The following is an 8,527-nucleotide window of genomic DNA, read 5'->3' as shown; positions in this document are numbered from 1 at the left end:
GAAGTTAAATAAAGTCCCAGATTTCACCACTGGGACAAGAAGGTAGCCTGGCTGAACAAAAATTCTGAAAATGGAGGCCATTTGGGGTGTGTCAGCTATTTTTTTAAAAATGGACACAAAATTTTCACCATTTTTGCTACCTTTCCTTCAAACTCCCAGGTGCTCCACAGTTCAAATCTTAATTCAAACGTTTTAGGGAGGGACATTAGAAATCAGAGACTCTTCTGGTGGGGCATTGATAAGTTGCTATGTGGGGTTCACGGCGCAGAAACACAAGGGTTGAGTAGTCCCATAAAGGCAATCCAGATGTAGCCCTCACCTGACCTTCCGAGCTACACTCTGATTAGCAGTGTGCAGGAAGAGCAGAGGCATCTCCCTCACACTAGCAGTAGGCTGAGAAGCTTCCCATGGTAGGCCCAGAACCTCTGCTCTGAAGAACAACAGCTGAGCGTGTCTGAAAGGCTTCCCTGGTCCCTGGAATCCAACAGAGCACTTTGTCATTGGCTAATTGCTTAGGTGTTCATCCCTCAGACATTCATTCACTCCTGGTGTACTCAGGTCTTCGATGCATGCACCATCACACTGAAAACACACTAAAAGATGAAAAAAAAAAAAAAAAGCAGGGGGCTGGGGGAAAGAATCCTCCCTCTCTGAGTAAATGCGTTCTAATTGCAAACAACTAATTGGCGAGCTGAGAATCGAAGACTGCCTTTGACTGTGCTCAAGCCAGAGCATAAAGGATTGCAGGAGGCTTCGAAACATTGATTCCTGTTCTTGTGTGCAAAACAAAACAAAACAAGAAAGTACTTCTATAGAGAGTATGGGTGCATATGCATGATAGGGCTCTCATGTGCCTCAGAGTGTCCGAGGAGGTTAAGTGTGTGGAGTCAGTTTTCTCCCTTCAACTTTATGGGGGTCCCAGGGATCGAACTCAAGCCACCAGGCTTGTGTAGCACGGGTCTCTATGCACTGACTCAGTCCGTGGTGTCCTCTCCAAGCGCCTTCATTTGCAAACGGACCCTGACCAATGAATCCATTAAGATTCGATTCCAGCCCTGAGATGTAAAGTTCACTGTGTTATCCGCCCAGGTTCCTGCTAGAATCCTCTTTGCCTTCCATTTAAAAACAAATGATAACAAAATTTTACACTTTCCACTTTAGGTTTAATTGGGCCAATATGCGCTGTTCTCCCCCACCGCCCCCCCACCCCCGCAAAGGACAGAGCGACATCACAGATTTGATCCGAATGTTTTATTACAAAATCAACAGGCAATAATTGGTGACTCAGGATGAGGTGTAGCACTGCTCTTAGGCTATCTAAAAAAGAGGGAAAGTTCACTCAAGTTCAGTCTCAGAGAATACAAATCTAGAAACTCAGAATGTATTAAAAGAAGTCACTCGGCTTCTCTAGCAGTATGCCCCCTTAGAATCTGATTTTCTGTCAAGACTTTAGGAACACGTGATCCTATTAGACCTGTCAAGGGGATCTCAGGTCAGTTATAAGATGGGAATCCTGCCACTCTCTGTTCGCTGTTTATCGCAGAGCTGCAGGGACTGAGTTGCAAGTGTTTAATATTTCTGAAGATATGCTGTCATATAAACATAAGCAAGAGAGATTCTCCAAGGCGATGCCTGCTAAACACGAGGACCCCATGAGGGTTGAGGCGGAGCAATGCAGTCTTCCTTTTCCCTCACAGCGTTTTCTCATGTAAGATGTCACTTCCCCCACTTCAGGCTAATGGGAAAGGACCAGACCAGAGTCTGGAAGGAGAGGAAGCTGCCGTTGGGTAAACACATGCTAGCAGACGTCTTTTCTAAAATGGATCCAGTGTCTTTAATCCCGTATCTTGGCCTGCAGAGGACTATGGCTCTTGTTTTCTTTTCTCTCTTTCCTTGTGGGGCTTGCCAAAGTAGACTTCATCTCTGCCTTAAAGCATGCAAACACAGAGTTCTGTCTTCCCTGATGAATCAAATCTCTGCCAAGTGCAAGCTGTAGTGGCAAAGTTATGTGCCAAGGAAAGGACAAGGTGATAGAAAGACCAACAGAATTGCCAGTGTCCCCTCAATGACTAGAGTTTACAAAATTTAGAGGCTAATGTCCCTTCCATACCTCACTACTGGCACAATTGTCCCCTGCCCCAACTCTGGCTTTGGTATAACCGAACAATGTCACCTATGTTAAAACTGGTTTTGTTTGTATGGAATTGGCATTTGAGGCTCTGATCCACCACCGTTTGCTTCTAAAGGGGCAACTACCTGAATCCTCTAACTCTTCCCCTCGTTCATTATAAGCCAGCTAGAGTTCTGTCAAATTTTGAAGGAGCCAAAGCATGCGTCTAACATGCAGTGATCTTCATTTCTGAACTCCATCACTCTCTAATTGATCCCCCCCCACACCTCATCCACCCCGCCATTTGCCTCTTAGAAAACCCTTCTAGGGGTGCATCCACCCTCGCCTCCACCTCTCGTGAAATGAATACATAGATTGGAAGCAGCCTGCCTTTGTCATTCTTCTCATGCCCATAATTACCAGAGAGATTTCCAAATGTCTCCTTGCATCCCTGATAGGCCTTCTGAGTTGCAGAGCTACACAATGAGTATCCTATTGGACATCATCACAGAAAACGTCACCACCTCTCTTCCTTTATGCCTTATCTTTCTGTATCGAGTGGAGTGTGGCCATTGCCGTGAGTCATGCTGTCTGCTCTACTTTTCCTACCAAAATACTTTCCAGTTCTTACCTATCCTACCTCTCATTAAACACATCAGCAAGTATTTGTAAAGTATCTACACTACTTCTGCCAAGAAGTATTCTCGACTTGTGGGGTACATGGAATACATTGCCGGGGGAGGGGGGGACAAGAGGAAAGATCTCTTACACTCTGCATTCGTGTGTTAAGTTTTGGGAGATAGCTCATCATAGTGATGGAAGTGGTGATGATGGTGATAGAGATGATGATGACGCCCAACTTTAAAAAGCTAAGACCACTGGGAATTTCCTTTGCAACTCAGGTTGCAGTGAACCATGATCAGTCCTTCCTGCTCACTTCTCTGTTGATGCTTCCCCTTAGGCGCACACATTCAATCTTGGTTTCAAAAGCCCCACACATACTGACAAATAATTCTCAAACTTGTTTCTCTTGATACCCAATTCTTTACTGAAAACCCCACCCCCTTGGGTGTCATGTAGATACTTTCAACCTTGGCTTGTTGAACAGTGACAGTGAACAGGGATTGATGGGGTTTTTAAACAAAGGAAGAAGGTGATACCCACAGAAAGACGATGGTCAAGCTCAAAATGGCTTCGTGGATATTAAAACCATGATCCAAAGTGGTTTTCAAGGAGGTGTTAACTGGCCTAATTCTACAAAACTTGTGAAGGAGGACCCAGCAAGATCTCTTCTTGGTGTGAAATAGTTTTTACTTGGCAGAAATGTTGCAAACCACATATAGAAAGAGTTCCCGTAAGTCCTTCACACAGTTTATCCCAATGTTAGCTTATATACCCATTATATAATGTTCATAAACATAAATTACAGATTGCATTTAGTTTTTCTCTGGTTAATTTTAATTCATATATTCACATGAATATATGATACATGATATATATACTTAAGTCTGATATATATTTATTATTCTCTTAACTAATTAAGACTTAATCCTCTTTGTCCTCCTGTTTTCCCCAATGTCCTCTCAGGCACCAGTTTCTGTTTGTGGAGCCCATAGCCATCTTAGCGGTTGTGTTCTTACGTCCCTCAGATCTGTTTACACAGATGCTCAGTGTTGCCTTGTCAGATGACTGGGCACATACGATAAGTAACAGTTAGGTATTTTCTAGAATGTTCTGTAGCTTGCATTCATCTGATATTTTCTCATGGTATTGTATAGCATCTTTAGCAAGAATATTATAGAAATATAGACATCTTCTTGGGAACTGAATAAAAAAAGAAAAAGTGGAAAATGCAACTGTAAAAAACAAATAGGACTTCAGTACAGCTTACCAGGGTAAGTCGCTGTACTTATTAACTAGGAGTGTTGGCTTCTAATATTTCTTAACAAAATGAAATGTGAGGACCAAGAGAATAAGATGTGTCAATAATGAGTTCAAGGATTTCATTATGACACTGGAATTACAAATGTATCAGTTGTGATAAATGCAGGGCTGGGGGAAGAGAGGTATTCACACTTGACAACATTGAAGTTGAATCTATAAAGCTACTCAAGAGCACTTTCCAGTATGGAATTGGATATATAACTCCAGGACTTAGAAGGCAGGTCGTACAAGTGAAGTCAATATAGAAACCGTCAGCATGTGTAAGTTTCCCAAACCGAGACTGTTTATACCAAAGAAGGAATAGAGGAGAGAGAAGTAAACGTATGGGCTATTCCCTAGAACATTACAACAGCACAGCACTGGAGACAAGAGAAGAAATTGCAAACAATATTAAGAATAGCAACCACTGTGCTGGTCAGATAGCTCAGTGGGTAGAGGTACTTGCTGCCAGGTCTGATGCTCTACATTTGATCTCTGAAACTCACATAGTAGGAGAGACCAACTCCAGCAAGTTGTCTTCTAACTTCCATGCGTGCTATAACTTGCACGTGCACACACACACACACACACACACCAAATAAGGACATTTAAAAACACAAACAAAAAGACAAATAGCAACCACTAATGTAACCAAAAAACCTTCTTAGCTGATTTTTTTCTTCCATTTTTTCTATCATTGAAAATATACACTTTTGGTAAAATATGTTCTGATTATGGTTCCTCCTCTAAGATCCTCTCCATCTCCCCTCATGTCTGAATCCTTTCTGTCTCTCATTTGAAAACAAACAGATATCCAGGGGGTAATACTAAAAATAAAACAAGATAAAACAAAACCAGACGAATTTGGATGGGACAAAACAAACAGGCAAACAGAAAAGAATCAAAGATAAGGCACAAGTAATACACATGGATGCAGAAACACATGTGTACACACACACACACACACACAGGTATTTCATAAAAACTCAAAACTGGAAGCCATAATATGTACATAAGGACAAAGAACATATAAGGTTAAAAAAAAAAGGGTCTTGGCAAATTTTATGGTACAAAGAATAGTATTCCAAGCTCTCTCTCTCTCTCTCTCTCTCTCTCTCTCTCTCTCTCTCTCTCTCTCTCTCTCTCTCTCTCTCTCTCTCTTTCTCTCTCAATATTGTTTAGCTGTGGGTCTCTGGATTTGTTTGCAACTCCTGCAGGAAAAGGTTTCTCTGGTGGTGGCTCACCAAGGCACTGATCTATGTGTATAGCAGAATGTCATTAGAGCTCATTTTAGTACCTCATGCCTTTAGCAGAACAGTGGTAGTTGCTTCTTCCCTCACTTCTTTGTCTATCTGGACTCAGGTTCTTGGCCAGCTGAACAGTGTTTTGGGATGGGTTGAGCAGACCTAAAATCCAATCAGATATTGATTGGAACTCTGAGGGAGAGAAGGCAGGAAGATTGTAAAGCCAGAGGGGATGTAGCACACTAAGGAACTAGGCCTTCTAAACACTGCAGGACTTATACACACATGAACTCACAGAGACCATGGCAGCATGCATGGGTCTACACCAGATGCAGTCCCAGCTCTGAGAGGAGAAATAGACACAATCCCTTAATCCTAACCCAGGTGTTATCGCAATTGGTAACCATGTACAATCAAAAATTAGTTTTTTCCAATGTAGACTCACTGGGGATGGAAATCATTTTTAAGGGCAGGCCCCATACCTCTTAGTTGATTTTTACAAATTTTTTTCCTCCCCACCAAACTGCTTCCATGCCCTTAAATATTGTCCACTTCTTTAGAATGATACCTCTAGATGTAACACAGGTTTTTAATGTTTCTAATTTATGCGTATTAAGCTAAGTAGGTGAGGAAATACCTATAAATTATTCTGCATGGTGTCTTAGGTAAGATAAGTGTCAGCTCTTAGTCTCTGTATTAGTTTTCCATCTCTAGAAGACCAATGATGTCTTAATGGCTTGGGTGGTTTTGTTTCTGAGTGTAGAGCTGCATTTGTGCATCACTGGGACTCCACCGATGCCTTTGAGTGAGTATAGAAAGCAGGGTAAGATGAGGGCACGTTTGACTCTAAAGACTGAATTCTCATGGATTTCCAAACGCAGTAGCACTTAGGATAAAAGGAGTTGTATCAAAGGATCCTTCAGAATACCTCTCAAAGCGTGTTCCCTGGGTGACCACCTGAATGTTGTGCTGGATGCTTTTGTGTATCAACTTGACTCAAGATAGAGTCTTCAGGGAGGAAGGAGCGTCAGTTGAGAAAATGCCCCCAGGAGATCCAGCTCTAAGGCATTTTCTCAATTAGTGACCAATAGGAGAAGACCCAGCCCATTGTGGATGGTGCCATCCCTGGACTGTTGGCCCTGGGTTCTATAAGAAGCAAGCTGAGCAAGCCAGGGGAAGCAATCCAATAAGCGGCACCCCTCCAAGGCCTCTACATCAGCTCCTACCATCAGGTTCCTACCTTGTTTGAGTTCCTGCCTTGGCTTCCTTAGTGATGAACAGCAGTGTGGGAGTGTAATCCGTTCCTCCCAACTACCTTTTTGGTCATGGTGGTTTTTTTGCAGCATTGGAGCCTAACTAGGGGCTGGATTGATGGCTCAGTGGTTAAGAGCACTGACTGTTCTTCCAGAGATCCTGAGTTTAATTCCCAGCAACCCCATGGTGGCTCACAACCATCTGTAATGGGGATCTGATGCCCTCTTCTGGTGTGTCTGAAAACAGTGACAGTATATTCACATACATGAAATAAATAAATAAATCTTAAAAAGAATAAAAACAAATGTTTTTTTTAAAAAAAAAAAAAAAAAGAAAGCCTAACTAAGACAGATATATTTCCCCACTCTGTGCCTTGAATAGAAAAATGCTTCCACAGGTTCAGGCCTACTCTTGTCTAGAACTTCTTCTCAATGACTGTATTTCGTCCAAGAATTCGTTGACAAAGTAGATATCTCCCATTAGTAGCCGGTCTCTCAAGATCAGAATCCAACTATGGATGCTTCAAATACAAGAACATGCAGGGCCCTTTGCACAATTTTCTTTTTTCCCTAGATAGTTGTATCTATAAAAGCCTTTAAGCCATAGAAATCATATTGTGTTCCATGAAGTGCATATGTAAAAGTACAGAAAAACAATAAGAAATGTGCTGCCATCCTAAAACAAACCACAACCATTGCAGAGATTGCTCAAGGCAGTTTGAAGATGCAAAAGCACAGGAGGTCTCACTAAGCAACCAATCTGTGCAGACCCATCCGATGTGTTTTGTATTAAACCAATTGCAGTATTGTGGGTATTAATATGAGCAATATTAAACCACTTATATTGAAGAGAATGTAAGTAGCAGAGGGTGGGAAGGATCACTGTGAAATGCCTTTAGACACACAACATACCCAGTGTACGCATCAATTCATAACAGCTATGCTTCCCTCTCTAAGATCAACACAAGATCAAGCTAGTTAAAGTTTCAGCACATGCCTGGAATGGACAGAGTCCCTAAGCCACCACCAAAGTGGAAGCTAATGTCAGTTGTTGGCTGGTAAGGGAGAAAGGCATTCTCTTTTAGAGGTGTGCCTGCTGGTAGGCTGCTGCTATCCCTGTGGATGGCTGCATACCCACGTGACTATGTCAGCACTAAGAGTTGAACTCAAATTGATTAATAATAGTTGAAGATGTGAAGTTGGGAGAGGGACAGATTAAGATATCCTGGAGTTGAAGGGAAATAGTGGAGAGTGGATATGATCCAAATATATTGTATATATGTATGGAAATTTCAAGCACAATACATTATTTTTAAAGATTTTTATAGAGCAAACAGAGACTGAGTTTCTCTGGTTAGATGAATGCTCTTCTCAAGGCACCATATTTGGGAGGAAAAAAGACTTTACTATAACCAGGAGATAGTGAGCTTGTAGTCCTAGAACATCAACAAGGACCTAAAAGCTCTGTTCCTGCCACATGGACAAACATCTTGGAGGATCGAGTATGGTGTTCTTTGTGCTGTTAACATGCATTTAATGGAGACCTTCAATTAGTCATTAAAGCAGACATTCATGACACCTATATCTGTGTTTTCCTCCTCAGGTCAGTGTTGTGTATTTCTCTGTTTTCAGTGTTGTGTCCTTGTCCGGTGGTGCAGTTTCAACTCCCTTCAGTGAGAGGGATAGGAAAAATATTAAAGAAATCTATAGCACCAGATCCTCTATATTAGGGGCAATGGTTCTGGAGACTAGTCAATAAGATCATTAGCTAGTTTTGTTTTCTTCAGTTCCTGTACACCACTAGAGAGAGAGAGAGAGAGGCTAAAAATTAACATATATCACAGACTTAATCTGCATCAGAAAAGCAATTTCTGTTGTCATCCCATCTGTAGGCATTTGGAGTTCAATTTGCTATAGCTTCTCTGTCTATGTTACTTGGCAACACCAGAATTCTTATCGTTAATCATGACCTGGGGGCAATGCATATAATCATTAAA

The 8,527-nt window shown here is 41.8% G+C and overlaps 1 long non-coding RNA gene across 1 annotated transcript in view; it reads right to left on the bottom strand.

The window, feature by feature from the left end:
• Positions 1 to 1,239: 1,239 nt before the first annotated feature.
• The window catches only part of LOC110308941, a 54,275-nt gene continuing 46,987 nt past the window's right edge, over positions 1,240 to 8,527 (bottom strand). Inside the window, exons 2-3 of the long non-coding RNA XR_002379643.1 lie at positions 5,331 to 5,439; positions 1,240 to 1,990 (exon numbers count right to left, since the gene is read on the bottom strand). This is a non-coding gene — a long non-coding RNA (uncharacterized LOC110308941). The remainder of the gene's footprint in view (positions 1,991 to 5,330; positions 5,440 to 8,527) is intronic.

The sequence above is a fragment of the Mus caroli genome, chromosome 14, assembly GCF_900094665.2.
Source record: "Mus caroli chromosome 14, CAROLI_EIJ_v1.1, whole genome shotgun sequence".
Taxonomy (NCBI): domain Eukaryota; kingdom Metazoa; phylum Chordata; class Mammalia; order Rodentia; family Muridae; genus Mus; species Mus caroli.
Note: the sequence above shows the minus strand (reverse complement) of the source record. Positions and strands in the feature narration are given on the sequence as shown.